Genomic DNA, 24,487 nt, shown 5'->3' on the forward strand with positions numbered 1-24,487 from the left:
AGTCGGGGAATCCCAGAGGAGCATGGTGGGAGGAGGGGGTACCGAGACCCCACCACAAGAACCACCGCATAGCCGCGGTCTGCGGGGTCACATGACGGGTCGACTCGGTCCTGGATATGTGGAGGTTGAGGAGGGGTGAGCGGTGGGCGGGGAGTCTGTAAACCTCCACACTGACCGGAGCAGTTTGAGGAAACATTCAGCTGTGAGCAGGAAAACAAACAGATCAGCTCCAAAGCCATGAGCTGGAAAGTCTTCCACAAACACCTTCTAGTGTTCGGTGTGAGAGGAACCTGAACCTTTGACCCGGGTTAATGTCTCGCTCTGATTATGAACATAAGAGGATCAGACAACCCATTACAATCAAGTTAATCTAACACATACATCACTCACCGCATGATGCACAGGGGTTATTATTGTAACCAACCAAACGCTCACCCAAAGCTAACCTTAAGGGGAAACTACACCCTCAAATTCTGCACGGAAACTCCACATAGTTTAAAAATAAAAGTAAATATGACATGAAGGATGTGGTGTACTCTACACGTCTTCAGTTTTTTGTTTCAGTCTGATATATTTCAGATCTTTCGACACATTTCGATCTCCACTACAATTCAAAATAAAGCTCTGTGAGTTTTATCAGTAATTATAAAACAGCAGAGCACCGACTCATTTTTGTTCTGTCTTAAAGTAAAAACCACATTGAACAGCTTGTGTGTGTGTGTGTGTGTGTGTTTTTGTGTGTGTCAGGGGACGTGGCCTTACATTAACCCCGCTGTGAAGGTTCAGAGGAGGATGAAGAGGAAGAAGAGGAGGGTCGCTCCACCTCCTCAGTGCAGCCTCGGAGAGAAAAAGAGTGAAACCTTTTTTTTTTTTTTTTAAAGAGAGAAACTGGAGTGTGAATAAAGGTCAGCCGTCTTGCGCTGTCAACACACACACACACACACACACCCTCTCTCTCTCACACACACACACACACACACACAGTCTAACAGCAGCCGTCCTGAGAGGGTTTGAGCGTGTGCAGAGATGGATTGTGATTTTTCAGACTCGTGCATCAGATGCAGCAGCTGCAGTGTGACCTGCTGACAGTGTGTGAAGACAGAAGAATATTTATCTTCAAACACTTCACTTTACACATGAAAATGTACAGAGGAGAGGAAACGGGAAAAGTCAGGATGATAAAAGTCAAATAAGGAAAGTAAAAAATATATATATATATTGTACGTTTGGCAGAAAATCCTGAAACTGATTTTTCAGGAGAGTTAAAAACTTTTTTATGAGTGTTTGCTGCTAAAATACCAATTAAAGAGTTTGAGTCAGTGTCCTTTAGGTGGTTCTTTAGACAGCAAGGGTCATTTGAAGGGTTTCAAGAGTCAATGAGGACATTCTAGGTGTTCTTTTGGGGTTCAAGGAGTCCTGGAGGACATTCAGGGGGTTGTATAGAAATTTAAAGGATCATGGGGTCATTGCCTGGGTTTCAGGGGTCCTTGTGGAGGCTTCAAGGGACAGTGAAGACATGGTAGGTGTTCATTAAGGTGTTCAAGAAGTCCTTAAAGACATGTCAGGGGTTCTACAGGAAGCTACAGGATCACTTAGAGTCCTTGGGGAGGTTTCAGGGGTCCTTGAGAGGGTAGAGTCAGTGAAGTCATTCTAGGTGTTCTTTTAGACAGTTCATGTAGTTCTTGAGGACATTTCTGGGGTCCTGTAGAAAGGTACAGGATCACTACAGTTCCTGGAAAGGGTTTCAGGGGTACACTAGGAAGCTTCAAGGGCCAGTGAAAACATTCTAAGTGTTCTTTAAGGGGTTCAAGCAGTCCTGGAGGACATTCAGGGGGTTGTATAGAAATTTAAGGGATAGAGGGATAGTCTAGAGGTTCTGTAGAAAGTTATAGTATCACCAAGGGTAATTGACAGGGTTTTAGGGGTCCTTGACAGGGTATTGAGGGTCGGTGAGGACATTCTAGGTGTTCTTAAGGGGATTTGAGGAGTTCTTGAAGACATTCCAGGGGTTCTATATGAAGCTATAGGACCAGTAAGGGTGCTTGCGAGGGTTCAAGGAGTGCTTAAGAACATTCCATGGGTTCTGTAGAAAGTTATAGGATCTATTAGGGTCCTTGTGGGGGTCTCAGGGTCAGTTAAGATATTTTAGGTGTTCTTTAGGGGGTTCAAGGAGTCTTTATGGGCACTTCAAGGGCACTGTATGAAGCTATAGGACCACTAAGGGTCCCTGCAGGCATGGTTTGAGGCATCCTTGAGAAGGTATCAAGGGCAGAAGAAGGTCCTTCTAGGTGTTCTTTAGGGATTTCAAGGAGTCCTTGAGGACATTCCAGGGGTTCTATTGGAAGTTATAGGACCACCAAGGGCAATTTAACATCCTTGGAGGTTTTAAGAGTCTTCCCAGGGGCCACTGAGGATGTTGCGTGTGTTTTGTAGGGATTCAAGGGGTCCTTGACAGGATATTGAGGGTTAGTGAGGACATTCTAGGTGTTCTTAAGGGGATTTGAGGACATTCCAGGGGTTCTATATGAAGCTATAGGATCAGTAAGGGTCCTTGCAAGGGTTTTAGCGATCCTCAAAGAGGTTGGTAAGGGCATTGTAGTTATTGTAGGAGGTTCAAGGAGGCCTTCAGGACATTCCAGGGGTTCTGTAGGAAGTTATAGGATCTATTGGGGTCCTTGTGGGGGTTTCAGGGGTCCTTGTGGAGCTCTTAAGGGTCAGTTAAGACATTTTATGTGTTCTTTAGGGGGTTCAAGGTATCGTTAAGGGCACTTCAAGGACACTGTATGAAGCTATAGGACCACTAAGGATCCCTGCAGGCATGGTTTGAGGCATCCTTGAGAAGGTATCAAGGGCAGAAGAAGGTCCTTCTAGGTGTTCTTTATGGATTTCAAGGAGTCTTTGAGGACATTCCAGGGGTTCTATTGGAAGTTATAGGACCACCAAGGGCCATTGCAGGGTTTTTTCATCCTTGGAGGTTTTAAGAGTCTTCCCAGGGGCCACTGAGGATGTTGCGTTTGTTTTGTAGGAATTCAAGGGGTCCTTGAGGATATTCCAGTCTTTCGGTAGGTTCTTAGGTCATTGAGGGTCTGTGAGGGGGGTTATTCTTTGAGGAGACTTTAAGGGTGGAAGTTCTGGGTGTCCTTTAGGACATTCAATGTGTCCTTGAGGAATATCTAGGGATCCTAAGTGACATCCCAAGGACCCCAGAGACCTGCAGGAGGGTTTAGGGCATGTTGGGTTGCTTGGAGATATTCTAGGGATCCACTGAAAGGTTCCAGGAGTCCTTTAACTGGTTATACTGGTCCTTGACAGAGTTCAGGGGTCTCTAAGACAATTCAAATTGTCTCTGGTTCTGGATCTGGGGTTCCTTGAAGGGTACTGGGAGAGATCCAGGGGTCCTTTGGGAGGTTTAAGGTCACTCTGTCATTGAGGAAGTTGGAGGTTTCCTCGTGAGGGTTGTAGTGAAGGGTTCCAGGATAAAATTATTTAGCTTGACTTTTTTTCTCTGATCTTTGGCTCATTGGCAGACTTTCCTGCTCAGTGTGTGGAAACTGATTAAACTGTTCTGTGTTCAGATGAAATATAACCTGTATTTTATAAATATGACATTTCCATCATGTTTTAATTAAAGAAATTAAATCAGGACCCGTCCCTGAGCTTTGGAACATAGATTTTATTTTGTGGCTCGTATATTCTGTGTCTGTATCTGTTGTATTTGTTTTTAATAATTTGAAAGGTTTCTAATAATCCATAACTCACAGCAGCCGTCGGTGCGATGGCGTGTGTGAGGCGACAGTAATCATGTCTCGTCTAAGTGGTTTACATGGCAGCTTCATGCACACAGTGCGATGATCATTATTATATCCTATTACTGGAGCACAGTGAGGTGGCACACACACTGGATTCTAATAATAGGCACATTAACTGAGCGCCAAACAAACTCTGAATCCTATTAAGACTCGGCTGCACTAATTATTTCCCTCTGTGCTGCAGCACTTGTCTGACAGCATCATGTGACCACGTCTCACCTCGTCTCTGTGAAGATTCTTCTTCTTCTCTTTGTCTCGCGGTCTGACACGCTCACATGTTAAATCTGTTTATTTACAGGTTTGTGGCCTTTTTTTCATCTGATAATTGAAATGTTTTTATTTGAAAAATGGTGGTGGTTTTTATACATTTCCATATTGCTCAGCTGGTGAAAAAACTGCAGCAGATTAAATTTTATCTGGAGAGGTTTATTTTCAGGAGGCAGAAATTATATCTGCCTTCATCAAATGTGGAAGAAGTACTCTGATCTTATGTTGAGTTAAAGTACCATAGTCTATCAATAGTCATTAAACTGAAGGAGACTGGCTGCTGCAGTTTGAGTTTGTTCAGTCTTGTTTTTGTGTTTCTTCATTCTGAAATGTAAAAATGACCTGAAAGGAGTTTAAATTTGTGTCAATCATTATATTTTAAACACCTTAAAACTAACTTAAGATGTGAAAAGAACACGGCTGCCCTATGTGCACATATTTAAATCAAATAACATGCCAACACATTCTCTCTCTGACTTCATGACATATTGACGTTTGGTCATTGACTTTCCACATCCACATACAAAATGCAAGGTACCCGGATGCGTTGGGACGCTATGTCAAGTTGTGTCTGTCCATTTTAACATTTACATACAGTCTCTTTTCCAAAATAAAAGCACTATGTTGGTTGGGTTTAGGAAAAAGAACAGGATTTGGCTTTGCAATCTTACGTGATGCAAACACCTGTCTCTTGGGTGAAAGTCCGTGTTTGTTGTACCCACCCACCTACCACTCAGACTTTTGGCACCTTAACTTTCATCCTTGTCCCGCCGCGTTTCCCCCTGACACCGCTGGGCACCGTTAAACTATCACAGGACGGCTGACGTTAAAAGATGCATTCTTTCATTTGTTTCTGATGCCACAAGAAACAGATTTCAACAACTTGGGAATGAGAGAAATTTGGCCCCTTATACGCAAATGAGCCTCACTACAAAACAGTCCAGTTTACAAGATCAGTGCTGACAGCCAGTTACAGTAAAAGTTTGAGCACGTTCTGAGAGTTGGTGGTAACTGAAATGCATTTACTTTCCAATTATCATGTCATCAGTGATCGTAGCCAGACATAGGCATCTTCATGCCAGGCCAACTTGGTCTCACTCCGAAGTCGTCGCAATCCAGCACTTGGTCAGTGACGTCTGGCATCAGACACCGACAAAAAAGGCTGTGCTCTCATGTCAGCATGTTGTTTAACAGCACCCAGTGGCATCAGGGGGAAATGCGGTGGGACAATAATGAAAGTTAAGGCTACAGAGGTCTGAGTAGGACGAGTGGTGGATGGGTTCAACAATGACCAACTTTCACCCGAGAGGCTGGTGTTTGCTTCCCATGAGATAATAAAGCCAAACCCTTTTTTTTTAATCCCAAATCCAACCATGTGTATTTGTTGGTGAAGGTAAAGAAACATCACTTTGTGGTGCTGTACGTAGTGCTTTTACTTCGAAAGAGACTGTATGCAAACTGTACATTTCCTGTGAAAACAAGTATATTTTGAAAACAGACAATGCATGTAACAGGCTGTAGCTGATGTGGCGTCCCAGAACATCAGCAACCAACGCACCCAGGGTACCTTGGACGTCATATGTGGACGTGGAAAGTCCATGACCAAACATTGATCTGTGACGAGGTTAGAGTGAGAATATGTTGGCCAGGCATACTCGTGAATGGATATTTCCAGGGAGAATTTCTCTTTTCATTTTCAGTTTTCTTTTTCTCTCTGTCATTGTTGTACCTGCTGTGTAACTGTTGCAAATGCATCATTTATACTTTGTATGAAATTTGCACTCAGCTGCAAAACTTTCTGGGCGCATTTCCACTGTAGTATCATCAGAGTTGGTAGAGTACTTTGATTACTTTTTGCAGTAACGAGTAACCTAACGTGTTAGTTTGCTGTTTGAGTAATCAAATACTTACATACATTTTCAAACTTTACTTTTAGAACACTGGTCCTTCAGCTCTGAAACAGCAACAGCTGTCGTTTGGTTCTAATAACGGAGATAACGTTAAACCTATCAGTCTGAAAGAAGCCACGGAGCTTGTGGCTCGCTACGTGGTCGGAGAAATGCTGCCGTTGTCTACGGTGGAGTCTAAATAGGTGGAGTAGGACTCGCTGACAGACATATTTCAGACTCAGGACTTGCATTATGCCTGGTACACGCTACACAATGGTACACACCAATTATCCCCGGTCGTCTTTCACGGCGTGTGTGATGTCATCGGGTTATTCTTGTCCTGTTTTTATTACTTTGACTATTATTTGAGTCACTGTGTGTGTTCATGTGCCAGCCGACATGTTGTGTAGTCACCTAAAAGCGTCAGCAGATGGCAGGAGCTACATTTGAAGTGCCACACGTAAACTGTCAAGCTACTGTATCTTCCACAGGAAGTTCTGACAAATGTTTCAGAATAAAAGCCTATTTAGAAAATGGAGGGATTCTCTCAGCCGAGGTTATAAGGGGCTTTTAATTTGAAACAAGTGTTGAGTTTGAAATAACGGTGCAATATGTTAACTTTACAAAGACAACGGAGCGGCTAAAAAGTAAATATATAAACACACAGAGAGATGAATAAATAACGGAGCGTCTATAATGTAGTCTGTTTCAAATGAAGCTGGGAGCCTCTGCAGTTGTGGTAAGTAAAAGCCCCGCCGCTATTTGTTAATGTTATTACTTTATGTCCGACCGTGAGGATGTACCATTGTTTGCTAGCTTGATGCTAATGACAGTAACGTTAATTTAGCGGGTTGACAAAGTGCCTCTGCTGTTTCACACCATCATTTCCCCCTTTTACTCTGTGTGGTAACATCCCTAGAGGAAATATTAAAAACGCTGGGGTGCTGTTGTCATACAGTTGTCTACGGCAGCAGATCGTTGTGTGTTTCTACTGGTCAAAGTGACGGCTGTGATGGGAGAATTGGATCTCAGTGAAGGGCAAGTGGTCCATAACTTTAACTGGTTACTTTTTTAAAAAGTAACGCAGTAACGTACTTTGATTACTTTTAAAGTAACCCTTACCCAACACTGAGTATAATTAGCACAATATCTTTTGTGAATCAGATCTTGAGACGGGACAGATAGCAGCTGTAAATGATGCGTAATTCATGGTGCCAAAACAATGAAGTAAAAGCTCACTTTATGTCAATTAACTTTGCTGACTTTGTGAAAGAGTTCTTGTCTGGACACATTTTATGACTTCAGAAGATACTTTCTTAGATTTATTCTTCATTAGAGAACAATTGTGTAAATAATGTCAATAACTGATATGTTTCCTGTCAGGAGCTTCATTAAAATCAAGTATTGAATCTTCTGAAGTCGAGGCCCCTTCAGATGTCGAGGCCTCGCTCAGCTCTGAACGTCGGCTCTGAAGCTTGTCGTCGTCCTGGCAGCGGCTGAAACCACACAGAGAAACGTGTCAGAGAACATGTCATGGGAACACAGTGAAGTGGATCAGGGAGCGGGCGGGAGGCTTGCCACATGAAATGATTCGTGGGAAAAATCTGGCAGAAATTCCTCCTGAATGTTTCTGATCATGCAGCCAAATGAGGTTTAGAGTCAGAAAACTGGCAGGAAGTCTTCTTCTTCTGGTGACCAAACAGGGTCAGAACAGGAAGTGCATGTGGATGGAGCAGGAATCTGTGGAGGGCGAGGTATTTCTGCTTATTACAGAGGGAAACTTCACTCTGAAAGTATCTAACAAGTACATGACATGCTCCTGCCTTGTTTCACATGTTCTCCTGTAAAAAATAATTCATCTCCACCAACAGAAGCTGCTGTCAGATGGTTAGTTTAATGGTTTTAATGGTTCCCAAATCATTTCCTGCCGTCACAGCTGGAAATCATTCACACCCTGCAAACTTACACCATTTTCATCAACTGGTAACAAAGATGCTTTACTTACTAAGTTACTGAAATACCATTAAGAGCATAAACAGCCTGGGCCTACTCCCAGGTGGTCAAATACCAACACTTTGTCACAACCCCTCAGTGTCTGACACAGAGGGACAACGCTCCCTTTAGCTTTTGTTTGAGCAGTGTCTGGGCCTTTAACCAACTCCATGTGAACCCATCCATGTCATCATGAGATGACCAGAGCAACTACAAAAGCAAGATGTCCGCATAGGGTGAAGTTTGATGTGAATGGGTCAAACAAACACAGGACTTTCACCCAAGAGACTGCTGTTTATGTCCTGTGTGAAAGCAACTGTGAGTTATTTTAACGTAACTTTGCGTAAATTATGTACATAAATCACGTCACGTATTTTCACCACCTTAAAGGGGACTGCCCTTTGTTCTGACGGCCCGAAATTTCAAAGCTCAGTTAGTCCGAAAAATGTTTCATTGGACCAAAGGCCCGTTTCTGTGACGGTGCTTCAAAGTCCATTTATCCTAAAATACAGACTCCCTGCAATTAGACAACCCAGTCACCAAAAAAAAAAAATGTTAGCATTGTGTGTTTCTGTAAACCGCAGATACGTTTCATTTGTCAACAATGGCATGGTGACTGTTTGGTTCGGTTTAGGCACAAAAACTTGGTCATGGTTGGAAAAAGATCATGTTTTGGCTTTAAAAAATAAGTTTAGTGGCACAAAAGTCGCTGGCAAAGAGGTAAATGGAATATCGGAGCAACAGGTTTTTGTTTTTGGAATGACTGGTTTTTGGAGAAATGGTCTTTCGGTCTAATGGGACATTTTTCAGACTAATGGGGCTTTGGAATTTTCGGGCTGATGGCATGGCACCACATATTATATTATGTTACATTTAACCCTAAACCTATAACAAACACACTTTTTTTTTAAATCCAAAATCTAAAGCTAACCAATTAGTTTTGTTGCCTTAACCTAACCCCGAATGTTTCACAGTATTAACCATGTGTTACAAAGTGTTTCCCCAGGAGACTGCTGTGTGTCTCATAAAGACATTAAAGGGTGCCTTGAGCATCAGTATCAGACTCCACGGGGGCATGACAATGTTGCTTTCTACTTTTTAGTTTCTTTCCTCTGATCCATTGGACCATGTGACTTATTGATTTGTTCATGACAGTATGTGGCTTAGGGAATTTTGAGCATCAAACACTTCCTGGATTCTGCTGAATTTTTTATTATCAATTTACGGTGGAAATTTCTTTAATATTGTCAAAATAAAAGTCCTCTGCCACTGTCACGTTTTTATCCGGGAAGACAAATACACATGCTCTTTATATGCTCTTACATGCTCTTAATTTTGAAGGGGACGTTCCCCTTCCTTCCAAATCGTACCTGTGATGAACTACAGGAATGAAAGCTCACATTCAAGTTCATACATTGCAAACTGAAGTTTAATTAAAGCACTCTGTAAGCATGTTCATGCACAACACCGCTGAAATATGAACCCAAATTAACTAAACACAGTGTTCAACAGATTTGTACATGTCTAAGGGAAGACAAAGATAAAACAACAGTGTTTAACAAGCAAAATCCAAACAGTTGAACTTCTCTCTGTTCAGAATTAATGGTCTTTGTGCCACTGAAACAACGTCCAATGATGCATCACAAATGGTTCTGATTTGGATGAATTTATTTGGATGTACTTTGAGTTTCAACTGTGACAAAAACATTCCTCATAAATCTTTAAATGTTCTCACATGATGCTCAGTCAGATCATACATAGATAAAGATATAGAGAAAGAAATTATTGTGCTGCAGTTACAGAACGGTCACAAAGAGCGCAAATAAAACAAAATATAAACAATAAATAACTGCCTTTAAATACAATACTACCATTAATTAATCGTTTTCACAAACTTAATAAACTTTTCACTTCTCATTCTGAACCAAACCTGGATTTAAATACGAGAACAGATTTCTTTAAAATGACACTTTGACTCCGGCTCTGAACTCTCCTCCGTCAGTGAGTTAATGTGTAGAAGTTATTGATTGATGGAGGATGTTTGTCCAGAGCTGATCTCCAGTCTGTCAGAGGCTGCGGCTCATTAGCATGCAGGACCGATCGCAGCCGGACGCTCTGATTGGACATCTGTCAATAGAGGAATTAACGTGTTGGACAGGCCTCCCCTGGACAGAGGTTAGACAATCCTGCTGAGGACGCCCCCCACCACCAGAACACTGAGAGATTGACAACAGGATTAGAGACCCCAGAACCCCCCCTGAACCGCCCTGAACCCTCCTGAACTGCCTGGGTCTCTGAGAAAAACTCTCAGTTTAAGATTGACAGGTGAGACTAAAGAAATATTCTGATGCTAAACGGTGTTTCTTCTTCTCCCGTCTGACCATAAAACTGTGTTTAGTTCAGCTGAGAGACGAATCAGCGCACAGAAACAACACGTAGTAAATCCAACAGTCAAGAGTCATTAAACACATATTGCAGCTTTAAAATCACAGAGAAGGATGAAAGAATCTAGTTTGATTTTGCAGTTCATTATTTTTAAAAGCTGAAAGAAGTTAAGAAACTGATCTGATGCTAAATGGACCAAATACTAACACAGAGAAACAAACACTGCACTGATCTCCTGCAAACCACCATCGGACAATCTTGACAAGTGAAAAAAAACATGGCAGTGCACGTTAGCAGGATGTCGCAGTGATTGTGAGACAGTTTTCGGGCATCGGGCGATATAGCGTCAAGAAGCCGACAGTATGGACTACAGTATCAGATCGGAGGATACATTCACAACGTTGACTTTTTTCAACAAGGCAAAATGACTTAATTGACAACTTGATTTATCAACTGGCTCTGTTGGTGATGAAGATGTTCCCTGGTGTTTTGTTACGCTGATTTGCTGAATGAGTTGGTCGGTCAAGGTGAGTTCTTCCGCCCATTTAAAGTGTATGGGGTGACACTGAGTTCAGATGGTAAGAAAAGCGAAACAGAATATTGAGCTCATGTCATCAGGATGATCTTACCAGACTACGTATTTTTTAAAAAAGCTTTCACATGTTCTTTGTTTTTTTTTTTTTAAACCTAACCACAAGCTTTTGTTGCAGAAACTTAAGGAAGTTAACATTCTGGGACGCAGTGTCAACTTCAGTCTGTTACATGCATTGTCTGTTTTCAAAATACACTTATGTTTTCACAGGAAGTTTACTGTTTACATACAGCCTCTTTCAAAATAAAAGCACTACATTGGTACAACACCGCAAACACACATGGTTGGGTTTAGGAAAAAAATAACTTGGTTTGGCTTTATAATCTTACGGGACGCGAATACGGCTTTCCTGGGTAAATGTCGCTGTTTGTTGTACCCATCCACCATCCTCCGGCCAGCCCCACTTGGGACTTTGTTCTTGTCCCGCCGCGTCCCCCCTGATGCCGCCAAGTTCCATCAAACTATAACGGCAACCAGCTGTGTATCACGGCAACATTAAAGGACGGCTTTTGTCGTCAGTGTCTGATGCTAGAAGTAACTGCCCAAACACCGGATTTCAACGACTTCAGAGTGAGACCGGGTTGTCTGCTGGCTTCCAAGCTTGTGCAACTGTTATTGGAGCACAGAGCTACAAGGGGCGGGACTTAGGAAGGACTAATTATTACATTTTTTGGCCAGACTACAAAATCACAGTGTAAACACTGGCTGTATGTTTGTACTGAAGTTTGTAATGTCTATGTCATCTCATTAAAACATCTAGACACTTAAGTCCTGAAATGTGTTGCGCAAAGACATCGAACAACAACTTACACATTTCACAATATTTGTGAAAGCGAGAAGTCAGATATTTGTAAAACTGAAAACAGAAACCACAGAAAATAAACCATGGGATTATTCAAGAAGTGCAGACAGCAGTCTATGTAAATACTGTTACTTCTGATATTTGAGTTTGCTGATAATACTTTTATTTTATTATTTTCCTTTTGAATGCAGGTATTGTAACAGAGTGTTTTAACAGTGTCATAGTTGTACTTTTACTTCAGTAAATGATTTGAATACTTCTACTCTCTGCTAACATGATTTGACACGTTGCTGCCGACCTCTTTGACATTAGAGAGGCCAGATTACACAGATCCAGTTCAGAGTCAAACCCTCAGTTTGAGAGAATAAGGGGGAGTAAATGCAGAGAAGAAGGGAGAATAAGGGGGAGTAAAGGGAAGTAAGGGGGTAGTAAGGCGGGCTGGTAGACCATCAGGAACCCAAGCCAGAGGGCTGCAGAGAGAGAAGCAGCTTCCAACACAAACTGAAGCGTCCAGCAGCGACTGAGAGCACAAACGTGGACGTGAAGCCTGAGAGTGTTTGAGAGGCAGCCGGTGCAGCGTCCTGCTGCCGCTCCGTAATGTGTTTATGGTTCTGATCTGATCCGGGAACATTTCCAGAACCACTTAAACACTGACGGGATGCCAGAGTGCCCTCCAGCCAAATAACACGGTCAGCTCTGTGACTGCTGACACATGAAAACAAGACTGGAGCCTGATCCAGAGTCCTGAACAGCTGCTCTCACATCCACTGCAGACCACCTGAATCCTTCCTCCTCCTCCTCCTCCTCCTCCTCCTCCTCCTCTTAAGCTAACTCGGTGAATCCCCAGACACCTGCTGTCAGATTGCTCAACGTTTAGAGACTCAGGTGAGGAATGAAAGAGAGGAGTTCATGTGATATTTGTTTCAAACCTGTGAACTCAGAACGGCCTGAGAGACAAACTGAGAGTTTCAGACCTGAATGTGAAGTCAGAATAAACTAAACACCACCGATATTAAATAAAAGCTGCTGTTTAAATGATGGGATTGAACTTTACTAGATTTGCAATTTCACTTGCCTTTCCTCCTAAATCTTTATTGGCAAACAATTTGTAGCTTTAAACAATGACAGAAACACAAAATAAATTCTTTCACACTTTTCCGGTTGATGGATGTATTTGCAGCACTGTTCTGATGTTGCCATTTCTAAAATACATTTTTTCTTCTACTTGTGCTTCTTGTTGTCTCGAGATATGAGTAGGTCTTAGGTATCTTCAGTGGTTATTATCTCTTGGTCCTTTGTCTTCCTTCCTCTTTCTACGAACAGTATTTCAACCAAATGTCTGCCACTCCCATCAAAGAGAAATTAAAGAGATAAATGAATAGCGAACACCTCTAACGTTGGGATCAGATTATGTAATATTTCTGTCTGTTCAGATTAAATTATTCTGAATTTAAAGGATTTAATATATCTCAGATTTTTGTTCTCTTTGCATCCCCTAGACTACCACTTATTATGGGCTGGGGAAAAATGAATAAGTTCTTGTCTTCTACAATTCTGAATCAATTCACAACTTCCAAAATCTGAATTTTAAGAATATATATATTTTACATCTGGCAATGTTGATTTGCCACACGCCTTTTCCAGGTTCCATAGTAGATTACGCAGCTGTAAATTACGGAACCTAGACTTGTAGCAAGCATGGTTATGAGCTAGTCAGTTGCTGCTAATGTTAGCTCTTGGAGTCTGTGGCCTATCTTAACTTGACAGCAACAAAAAAAAAAATCAGTAGTCCCATCTTAAATGAGTTACCTCTATAAACAGATTTCTGTAAATATATGCAAAATCTGCATGCAACAGGACAGGATTTTGGTATCAGAAGTGTTGTGGTTTGTGCGTGTAGTCCAAGTAGTATCGACCAATCCTGTTTGAACAGTAGGTAACCAGTCCATGTGAAGAGGCAGAATGCATTGACTGAAATGCAATCTCACTTATATTAGGTTTTTTTTATTTAATGTATCTGCATTCATATGTGTCATCAAATGCATCTGTTTGTAGAGATTAGCTGAAAAGACCGGTGCAAAGATATCCGCTGGATACGGCAATCTCCCGAACTATCATCCGTTGTCCCCAGAAGCGTATCATCGTCAGAATGAAAGCTGATGGGTCCCAGGATCGCCTAAACTGAGGAGAGAAAGGGTTACCTTTTTCTTGTTATATTGCTGTTGTGATGATTTTTGGATGGTGGCATTCTGGGTTTCACCTGTTTCTCCAGAAGTGTGTTTTTTAATGTTTCAGTAATGTGCATATTCTTATTATGTCAAGTGAGGCTGACATGACTGGCTGTGGGTATGTTGTATATTTGAAGTCAATTAATTTCACCAGAAAGTTTCAATATGTTCAGGTTTAGCTTGAATAAATGTTACCTATTGTCCTGGCTTTATCTTTCTGTGTTTACAGTATCGGTTACTCAGTGCCACAGTGGTGCAGTGGTTAGCATTGTCGCCTCACAGCAAGAGGGTTCCTGGTTTGAACCCAGGGTGGGTTCAAACTGGGAGCCCTTCTGTGTGGAGTTTGCATGTTCTCCCTGTGTCAGCGTGGGTTTCCTCCAGGTGCTCCAGCTTCCTCCCACAGTCCAAAGACATGCAGGTTAATTGGTGACTCTAAATTGTCCGTAGGTGTGAATGTGAGTGTGAATGGTTGTCTGTCTCTATGTGTCAGCCCTGTGATAGTCTGGCGACCTGTCCAGGGTGAACCCTGCCTCTCACCCGATGTCAGCTGAGATAGGCTCCACCCCCCGCAACCCCCAATAGGATTCTTCAGATACAAAAACTGAAGAATTTTATACACATTTCACTCTTTCTTAGTTTCCAGCAGAGTGTGGTAGAGCTGAAATCAGAACCAGATGTACTGAAACAAGAATTACTTTTGAATCAAATCGGCAAAGAATCAAAATCGAATCGATCCATGAGATGCTAAAAGATTCACTCCCCTTTCACTAATGAAAATACAAAGCACAATGAAAACAATGAAATGAATAGAAACATGAAGGTAAAAAGTATTTTATACTGAACAAAAGGGTTTGGTGTCTATAAGTAATTCAGATTTATGACCTCTAGAATCTCGACTACAGCAAGACTTTTATTGTGAAACAGCTGGAGGAAATAATGAGTTATTAGTAAAATAGACTATATATAATATCAAACCAGATATTTGTTTCATTCAGGCATTTTTTTTATCTGTATAACAAAAAGCAGACAAGAAAATGATAACCAGACAGCTGGACTGAATGTTGACTATAGAAATGATTGATTATTAGCTGCTGCTTGAATATCAGAGCGTTAAATATTAAAGTGTTTGATTATGGTAAAGAGTGTAAATCTTCCTGCCTTCAGACTCTTAAGTGAAAATCCTCTGAAACTGATTGAACTCGCCAATAAAAAATGAAAGAAAGAGGTCAACTCTGCTTTCCTCTTAAATATTCACACTGATGATTGAGTGCCGAGACACACACAAACGCACACTTAAAACACACACACGTTTAAAATTCACCAAGTCAACAGTCGACCATTTAGATTCAGGTCATTAGTTGCCCAAAATGTGCATCTCAATATGTGGGCCAACATTTATTAAGATTTTTTTTGACGGCTGAACGACTGAATAATTCATTTTTTGTTGGAGGCACATTATTTATTTATTAATCAGCCTTAAATTTGGACTCAGATCAGATTATCCGGCTGCTTTCCAAACACCTTTTCTTTCTGTCAGGTCTGAGCAGCAGCGTCGACATCAGCTGCTCATTATTTGTTCCATTGATTTTTGCAAATGGTGTTTCCCCAAAATATCAGCCGCCCATTACACAGTATGAATTATAGATGGCAGATGAGCTGCTGGGAAACAAAAGGCAGGATGTCCTCGCTGTTCCAAAATAAAAAAACTCTCCCTTTCTGCCTTTTTCCTTTCACAGTAAAACAATCAGGGAAAAGTTTCAGGAATCCTTCCAGCCAAGATAAATCTGTCCGGACTCCAGTGAGCCGTGAAAAAGCAGATTTTTTGCATAAAAATGTGAATGACCTCATCGCTGTAACGAACTGAAAGTCTTGCATCACAACAAACTCCAGAAAAAGGCCTTCAGCAAAATCTCTGCATAATTTAGCAGAATATAAAGTTTATGTGTAAATACTGATCCAGTCACAGTGTTTTCTTGCAGGAAGCAGATAATGAGAATGAATGAACTGTTAATGTGCTGCAGAATAAACACATTTAACAGAAACACGCTGCAGTGTTTGAAGGTTTGTAAATCTACAAAGAGAAACACGTCACTAATAGACAAACAGATTTTATTACATCTGAACGCTGTATTTCATAATTGTTACACCACCCTGAGATCATGAGACACTTTAAAATGTTTTTCACTCAATTGATCGATTTTATCTTTAACTTTGTCTCCTTGAAAGTCCAGAAACATGAAACTATCACACGCCTGCTTAACTTTTACATTAACACAAGTTTTACATGGAACAAAAAACTAAACAATTTATATTTGTATATTTATATATTTATATTCATCATTTCTGCCAAAGAGGTGCTGTTCATCTGCTTGTGTGTTAAATACACTGCTCAAAAAAATGAAGGGAACATTTCAATCACACATCAAATCTTAATGAATGAATCATACAAGTGTAAAATCTTTACTGATGTACGTTGTATTATTTGTTTAGAACAAATTGACGTAACAACGGTCAGTGGAAACCAAAATCATCAACCCACTGACGGCTGGATTCAAAATCACATCGAAAATCAAAATAAAAAAATGAAATCACAGGCTGATCCAACTCATAATGTGACTCAGTAGTGTATATGATGTCTGGGCATGCTCCTGATGAGTCGGCGGATGGTGTCCTGGATGGTCTCCTCCCAGACCTGGATCAGGGCATCAGTGAGCTCCTGGACAGTCTGTGGTGGCGCTTGGCAGCATCAGATGCACCAATACATAACATCCAATAGGTGCTCAATTGGATTTAAGTCAGGGGAAAGAAAGGACCAGTTGAGCCTGGTCCCACTCCAAAGTCGTCCAAATCCGGCGCTGGGGCAGTGACTTGCGGTGTCAGAAACCAACAAAAAAAGTGCTCTTTAACATCGGCATGATACGCGGCTGGATGGTTATAGATTAACAGCGTCTGGTGGCATAAGGAAAAACGCAGCTGTACGAGGACAAAAGTTAAGGTGAAGAATGTCCGAGTTGGGCGGGCGGGAAAGGTGGTGGATGGGTCCAACAAACACCGACCTCCACCCGAGAGAATGATGTTCACGTCTCATAAGATTGTAAAGCCAAACCCTGTTTTTTTTTTCCAAACCCAACAACATGCTTGTGTTGTTAAAGGAAAAAACAACGTCAATTCGCATTGTTGTACCAACGCAGTGCTTTTATTTTGAAAGAGACTGTATGCAACGTTAAATTTCCGATGAAAACAGAAGTGTATCTTGAAAGAACACAATGCATGTAACAGGTTGAAGTTGACACGGTGTCCCAGAACGTCAACAACTAACGCGCCCAGGGTACCTTGCACGTCATACGTGGGCGTGGAAAGTCCATGAGCAAACATGTCGATATGTGTCATAGTTGGAGTGAGAATGTGTTGGAAAGTCAATGGCATCAATGCCTTCATCATCCAGGAACTGCCTATACACTCTGGCCACATTGTCCTGCACCAGGAGGAACCCAGAGCCTGCTGCACCAGGAGGAACCCAGGGCCAGCTGCACCAGGAGGAACCCAGGGCCCGCTGCACCAGGAGGAACCCAGGGCCCGCTGCACCAGGAGGAACGCAGGGCCTGCTGCACCAGGAGGAACCCAGGGCCCTCTGCACCAGGAGGAACCCAGGGCCCACTGCACCAGGAGGAACCCAGGGCCCGCTGCACCAGGAGGAATCCAGGGCCCGCTGCACCAGGAGGAACTCAGGGCCCGCTGCACCAGGAGGAACGCAGGGCCTGCTGCACCAGGAGGAACCCAGGGCCCTCTGCACCAGGAGGAACCCAGGGCCCACTGCACCAGGAGGAACCCAGGGCCCGCTGCACCAGGAGGAACCAGGGCCCGCTGCACCAGGAGGAACCCAGGGCCCAGGGCCTGCTGCACCAGGAGGAACGCAGGGCCTGCTGCACCAGGAGGAACCCAGGGCCCGCTGCACCAGGAGGAACGCAGGGCCTGCTGCACCAGGAGGAACGCAGGGCCTGCTGCACCAGGAGGAACCCAGGGCCCGCTGCACCAGGAGGAACCCAGGGCCCGCTGCACCAGGAGGAACCAGGGCCCGCTGCACCAGGAGGAACCCAGGGCCCGCTGCACCAGGAGGAACCCAGGGCCCTCTGCAACAGGAGGAACCCAGGGCCCGCTGCACCAGGAGGAACCCAGGGCCCTCTGCACCAGGAGGAACCCAGGGCCGTCCACGCCTGTCACATGTGCTCAGTGTGAACCTGCTCTCATCTGTGAGGAGAAGAGGTGCCAGTGGCAGACCTACCAATTCTGGTGTTCTCTAGCTAATGCCAATCGAGCTGCACGGTGCTGGGCTGTGAGCACAGGTCTCACTAGAGGACGTGGGGCCCTCTCCACCCTGCACCCTCCACCCTTCATGTTATAGGGCTCTGGCAGTGCTCCTCCTGTTCCTCCTCACACAAAGGAGCAGATACCGGTCCTGCTGCTGGGTTGATGCCCTTCTACGGCCCTGTCCAGCTCTCCTCGTGTAACAGCTGGTCTCTTGGTATCTCCTCCATGCTCTTGAGACTGTGCTGGGACAAAGCAAACCTTCACAAATGGATGTGCCATCCTGGAGGAGCTGGACTACCTGTGCAACCTGATTGGGCTGCAGGTGCCGCCTCATGCTACCAGTAGTGACAAGGACACTAGCAGAAGACCAAACTAGAGCAGAATCAGTCAGGAAGGATAAGGAGAGAGCAACTGTCTGTGGACACCACATGTAGAACCATTCCCTTTTTGGGGGTTGTCTTGCTTTTGCCTCTCCATTGCACCTGTTGTCACTTTGATTTGCACCAAAGCAGCTGAAACTGATTCACGATCACTTGTGCTTCCTGAATGGACACATTGATAGTTTAACTGACTTGGTGTTAGACTGTGACCAATAAGTGGAGCAGTGTAGTTTTTGAGTTGTTTTTTGATTTCTCTTAAACTCTGTGGAAAGTTGACTTTGGGCCAAGAAATAATTGATTAGTTTTTGGTGAAGATCCAGTTTTCTGTTAACGGATTTCTTCACATTTTGACCTTGTAAGCCTTTTATTATTTTCTCATCAACTCTGCCTCTGAATGAAAAGTAAATCTAAAACATTCTGTGATTGACGCATATTAAAAATATAATATTGAGATAATAAATATACTGTAGAGTATTGTAGAACTTGAGCTGTAGGTGCTGTGTAGCTCTGAAGAGTCTGTATTTATTTGAAAATTCGTTTTATATCACCAGTTTGATCATTTAAAGCTACACTCCCTGATTTTATTTACACTCATCCACTCACATCCCAAAATATCCTCCAGCTAACAGTTCATGTTTCCAAACTCAACACAGTTCCCAGCTGTGTTTTATCCAAATATCATCACCTCCATCTGAATGATTTCAGTGTCACAACATTTCATTTTTTCTGTTATTTTATGCTAAAACCTTTGGTTTAGAGAATTTGTGCCAGAAAGAATCAAAGTTGTTCTGGAGGCAGATGGTGGAACAAAACCTCACGAACAAACTGCATGTTGGAGTTTACTTTCATTTGTCTTTCAGCTGTTAGTTAGTCAGGGAGTGTTTGTGTACAAGGGCCTTGAGATGGTGCTGGTGATTTTTAGGAGGTTGTGGTTACTGAGGACCAGTGTTGGGCTTGTTACTCTGAAAATGTAATGTATTACTCGTTATTCTTTTAAAAAGTAATAATATTACTTTACTCATATGTCCATGTCAACAGTTATTTGTCACTACTTGTTACATTACTTCTCCGTTACACCCCATAAAACTGGAAATGGCGTATCTCCCCAATATTAAGATGTGAATGTCTGTGTGAATGTCAGGGTAATCGCTGGTAAGTGTAGCTAAGGCTAGATAGCTTCTATTTACCTGGGGTCTTCAGATGCCTGTGATAAGTATTTTCTCAAAGATCTGCCTGAAAGACGGAGATTCTTTCAGTCTTGTTTTGTAGCTGCAGCTGCCACAAGTAAAATCCAGTTTGGGCTGTTTGGCCTAGAGCTTAGATTCTCTGCCCGAGCCTGAACCCGACCCGTGGGCCGGGTCGGGCCGTAATTTCCCGCCACTATCCTCGGACTCGGACGGGTTGGGTTCCTCATAATAGACCTAGGCTATGGAACCAACTACTTATCACACCTGGGGGTGGGGCCGCGGCCCCCCTTGACGATGCCACTGGCCGCATACATGAGTCGTCAACGATGATGACGTGTGTGTCGGCTTTGAGTGTACCAAGTGCAGCACGATGCTCGTATATGACAGCAAAAAGACGGGGACCTCGACACTTAAGAGGCACATGACGAAGGCTTGCCATGGAAAGAAAGACGAGAGTCAACCTTCAATGTCCACGTTCGTATCCTTAAAAAAATGTCAGGTTTAAACTGGGCTCAGGCTCGTAATTACAGTTAAAGGGACGGGTTGGGCCAGGCTCGGACAGAACATGCACGGGCTCGAGTGGCGTCAGGCTGGATTTTTTGGGCCCGATCTAAGCTCTAGTTTGGCCAGTGTAGGGCTACAGCCAAGGAGGGCTCACCTTTGGTGGGGTGTATTTCCTGGAGCTTCACGTTGTTGTGCTGTCATTGTAGTAGCCGAGGTGTTTCAGACCGGAGGTTTGGGGACGTGTTTTTTGCAGTGGAAAGAGTTTAAAGGGAAATTTTGGTTTATTTCAACCCGTCTCCTATCGTCCTAAATTTCTTTCAAGTGACTAGTAACATAAAAATAATAGTTAGCATGTTAGCCGTTAGCCTAGATGCAGCCGGGGCGCATAGTAGCGTCAGACCTGTTAAAACGTAAGTGAACGGGCAACCTTCAAGTGCAAAGGAATGGGACGGGTTGCAGCCTTATTTTCAAGGTCTGGATGTGACCGAGGACGAGACACCTCCACCGGGAGTAACGCTAACATGCTAACTATTATTTTTATGTCACTAGTCACTTGAAACAAATTTAGGACGATAGGAGACAGGTTGAAATAAACCAAAATTTCCCTTTAAGTCCGACTCCCTGCAGCAGCAGTGTTCTTGTCATCTTTCCTCCCGACAGAAACAAAGTATTGGGAATAGTTCCTGCTGCTAAGGTAAGAGTTTCCATCCTCCAAACTAGCTTGCTGCTTTGTGTCGTGCCAGGCAGTGCGACAATTGCGAAAATGAGTCAGCTGATGTGAAGTTGTATTTCAAGTCAGTAGTGACGCGATAACAAAAGTAACAATGTAACAAGTTGTTTAGTTTTGGGGTAACTTGGGAAAATGTATTAGTAATTAGGTACACTTCTCGCCAGTGGAAAAAGTAATATTATTACTGTAAAGTATTACTAGTTTACTGGTAATGCCCAACACTGCTGAGGACATTTCACAAGTCATTTAAATTAGTTTAATGGTGCTATAGGACGTTCTAGTGGTCTCTAGATGTTCTTATCTATACAGCGACCTGGAACGTAAAGCTTCAGTCTCTTAAATCAGTGTGGTATTTCTAAAATATTCCAAAAGTAACTGACGATATTCTCATGTGTTGTCACCAACGTTGGGAGTAACACATTACAACATTACTTTTGGTGGTAACTAGACACGTAAGCAGGGGTGTAGTGGAGGGTATACGCAGATATACAAGGTAAACCCAGCTTTTTTTTGGCCACTTACAGTACAGTAGTACCTATCAGCCAAAAAGTTATTGGAATATATTAGAGAGTACCCATTCCTCCTCAGTAACCTAGCCATCTACTTAGTTGTACACCCACCTCATCAACTACCACGACACCACTGCATGTAACTTATTACTTTTTCAAATAAATAATGCTTTTACAACTACTTGAATTTATATAGGCACATTACTCGTTCCTTTTGTCATGATTGTAGCGTATTTTTCCCCGGTAATGATCAAATCTAGTGATGCCCAGGTGAGCAACATTCAGTCCCACTGTCTTGTGTGTTTGAGAGAGTCTGAGAAACATAAAGGTAGGGGAGGAGGAGATGGAAGATGGACAATTGCACCCTATATATCTATGCAATTTTAATAACTTAACGTGACTCAGAACACCGTGAGACCTGCCAGTCGACCAGCACATAACATACACTTTATTATAGCTAATTAATGGTGAGTTTTTGACATCTGTCATCTGTCTTTTTCTCCTCAAAGATTGAGAATAAACTGTTTGGTGTGTGTGTGTGTCATTTCTCAGGCAGGAGTTCACTAGTGAAAACCTCCACTCCCTCAAACCAAAACCGCAGATGACTGTAGGTCTTCACCACTTCAAACATCCTCCAACATGACGGCTGTGGCTGCTGAGGTCACAGAGGCCTCGGCTCTGATGTAACCAGGCTGGAGTCCACACGCTGTGACATCATTCATCATCACCGACACCAGTATCACCACAACAAACAACCATGATTCTGCCAGAATCTGAGCCAACTTAAACCACTAACACTGACATATTGTGACACCGTCAACACCGTCAACATCTCTGCTACTCTGCAGTACACCCAACACTGTTAACACCTCTGTGAGGAACAAAACTATCAGCACCACCAAACACAGATACCGCCAACATCACATCAAGATAGTGAGCTGCTAGCAAGTCAGAAACTTGTTCAATCACAGAAAGGTTTTTTACCTGATACAGAGGAGAAGCGGGCCGCCCACTAATCAGAGGATCGTTGTTTTGTTCCTGGCTCCTCCAGATTGCATGTCAAAGTGTCCTTGGGCAAGATACTGAACCCCTAATTGCTCTCGATTGCTGTTTCATCGGTGTGTCAGAGTGTGTGAATGGTCACTGAGTAGCAGGTGGCACCGTGTTTGGTAGCCTCGGCCAACAGTGTGTGAATGTGTGTGTGAATGGGTGAATGTGACTCGTAGTGTAAAAACACTTAAAGTTGTCAGAAGACTAGAAAGGCGCTATACAAGTGCAGTTCATTTTCCATTTAACTGTGTATAAACCAGTGTATACTCTGCTTCCTCCATTTTGATTTGCACAGATTTTCTTCACCCCTGCAAGCAGTGTTGGGAAACAACTAGTTCCATGTAATTAAATTACAAAATAAATGTAATTGTAATCAGTTACAGTTACTGAGAAAAAATATGTTATTTAATTAAAGTTACTCAAAAAATGTTGGTGATTACAAAGGGGTTACACCCAAAATATTCTTTTCATTAGTATATATGTAGAATCTGTGTGTCTGTTCCACATTTTTCTCCTCACTGACTTGGTCAATCCATGTGAAATTTGGCACAGTGGTAGAGGGTCATGGGAGGATGCAAACGAAGCAATATTACATCAATTGGCCAAAGGGGGGCACTATAGCAACCAATTGCAAACTTTGAATGGGCATATCTCATGCCCCGTATGTCGTAGAAAAACACTTCAAGTCGATCTCTTCCTAGGAAGTTTGAGCGATCTGCATGAAACTGGGTGAACATAATCTAGGGACCAATATCTAAAGTTCCCTCTTGGCAAAAGTTGGAAAACTTACTAAAACTGAGCTTCTATAAGGCAATGAATATTGCGGAGGGCGTGGCTCATCACATAAAGGTGTATAACATCTCAAGGGTTTCACCCATCACCACGCAACTTTGTAGGCATATGACCACACATAATCTGAGGGGACCCCTCCATTATTGACCCCATCAAACAAAATGGGGGCGCTAGAGAGCTCATTTCTTATCTAGGCCTAACCACCATATGGATTTTTACTAAACTTGGTAGATATGTAGAACAGGACGCCTCAAGGTGAGTGGAGAAATTTAACTCTAATTGGCAACTGGGTGGCGCTATAACAACAGAAAAATGCTTCAAAATGGCTAAAATGCGACCGATCGCTGTGGCTCCCCCTGTGGACCAATGTTGGTGTTTTTTTTCTAATTTTTGGTATGACTAAGTCATGGTATGGTATGCTGCTGCAACAAGGGCTAGCCGCACCTTTTCCATGTGAACTACCAGTGCGCCCCACTTTTAAGTCAATACAACATATAAACACTTTAACTATCTGCCTTTCAACGTGCTACCTCAACTACTAATGTACAGTTTTAGCCCACTAACTATCCCACTGTTGGCAATGGTACTACTGTACTTTCAATAAAGCAATCGTACTATCAAATTCACAAAAACTCTGAATACATTGCTTTTCTTAATGGGTTCAGTTGACTATTTAATCTGCAGTTTCCTATGACCTGTATCCCAAACACACACCATGTGAAACTGTATGTGCGCAACTGTGCACTCAATGGGTATGGACTAGTATACATTAATTTTGTTGTTTTGCTAATGTTCATGTAGCAACACCAACTTTTGGTATACTTCCCAACATTTTTTAGCTTTATTGACCAGTTTAAAACGTTAGAAAAGTAACTAAAAAGTTATCAGATGTAATAGGTTACAGTTACAGTTAATTATGCAATTTAGTAACAAAATTAGTCCCCGATTCAGACCCAAGCAAGTGAACTCTAAGTCTGAAAGCACCCATAGTCTTCAGTTTGGAGAACACTGTTGGAGTTTCAGCTGAACATACGATGGGCTGACAAATCCCCGTTTAAACCTC

This window comes from Epinephelus lanceolatus, chromosome 7, assembly GCF_041903045.1.
Source record: "Epinephelus lanceolatus isolate andai-2023 chromosome 7, ASM4190304v1, whole genome shotgun sequence".
Taxonomy (NCBI): domain Eukaryota; kingdom Metazoa; phylum Chordata; class Actinopteri; order Perciformes; family Serranidae; genus Epinephelus; species Epinephelus lanceolatus.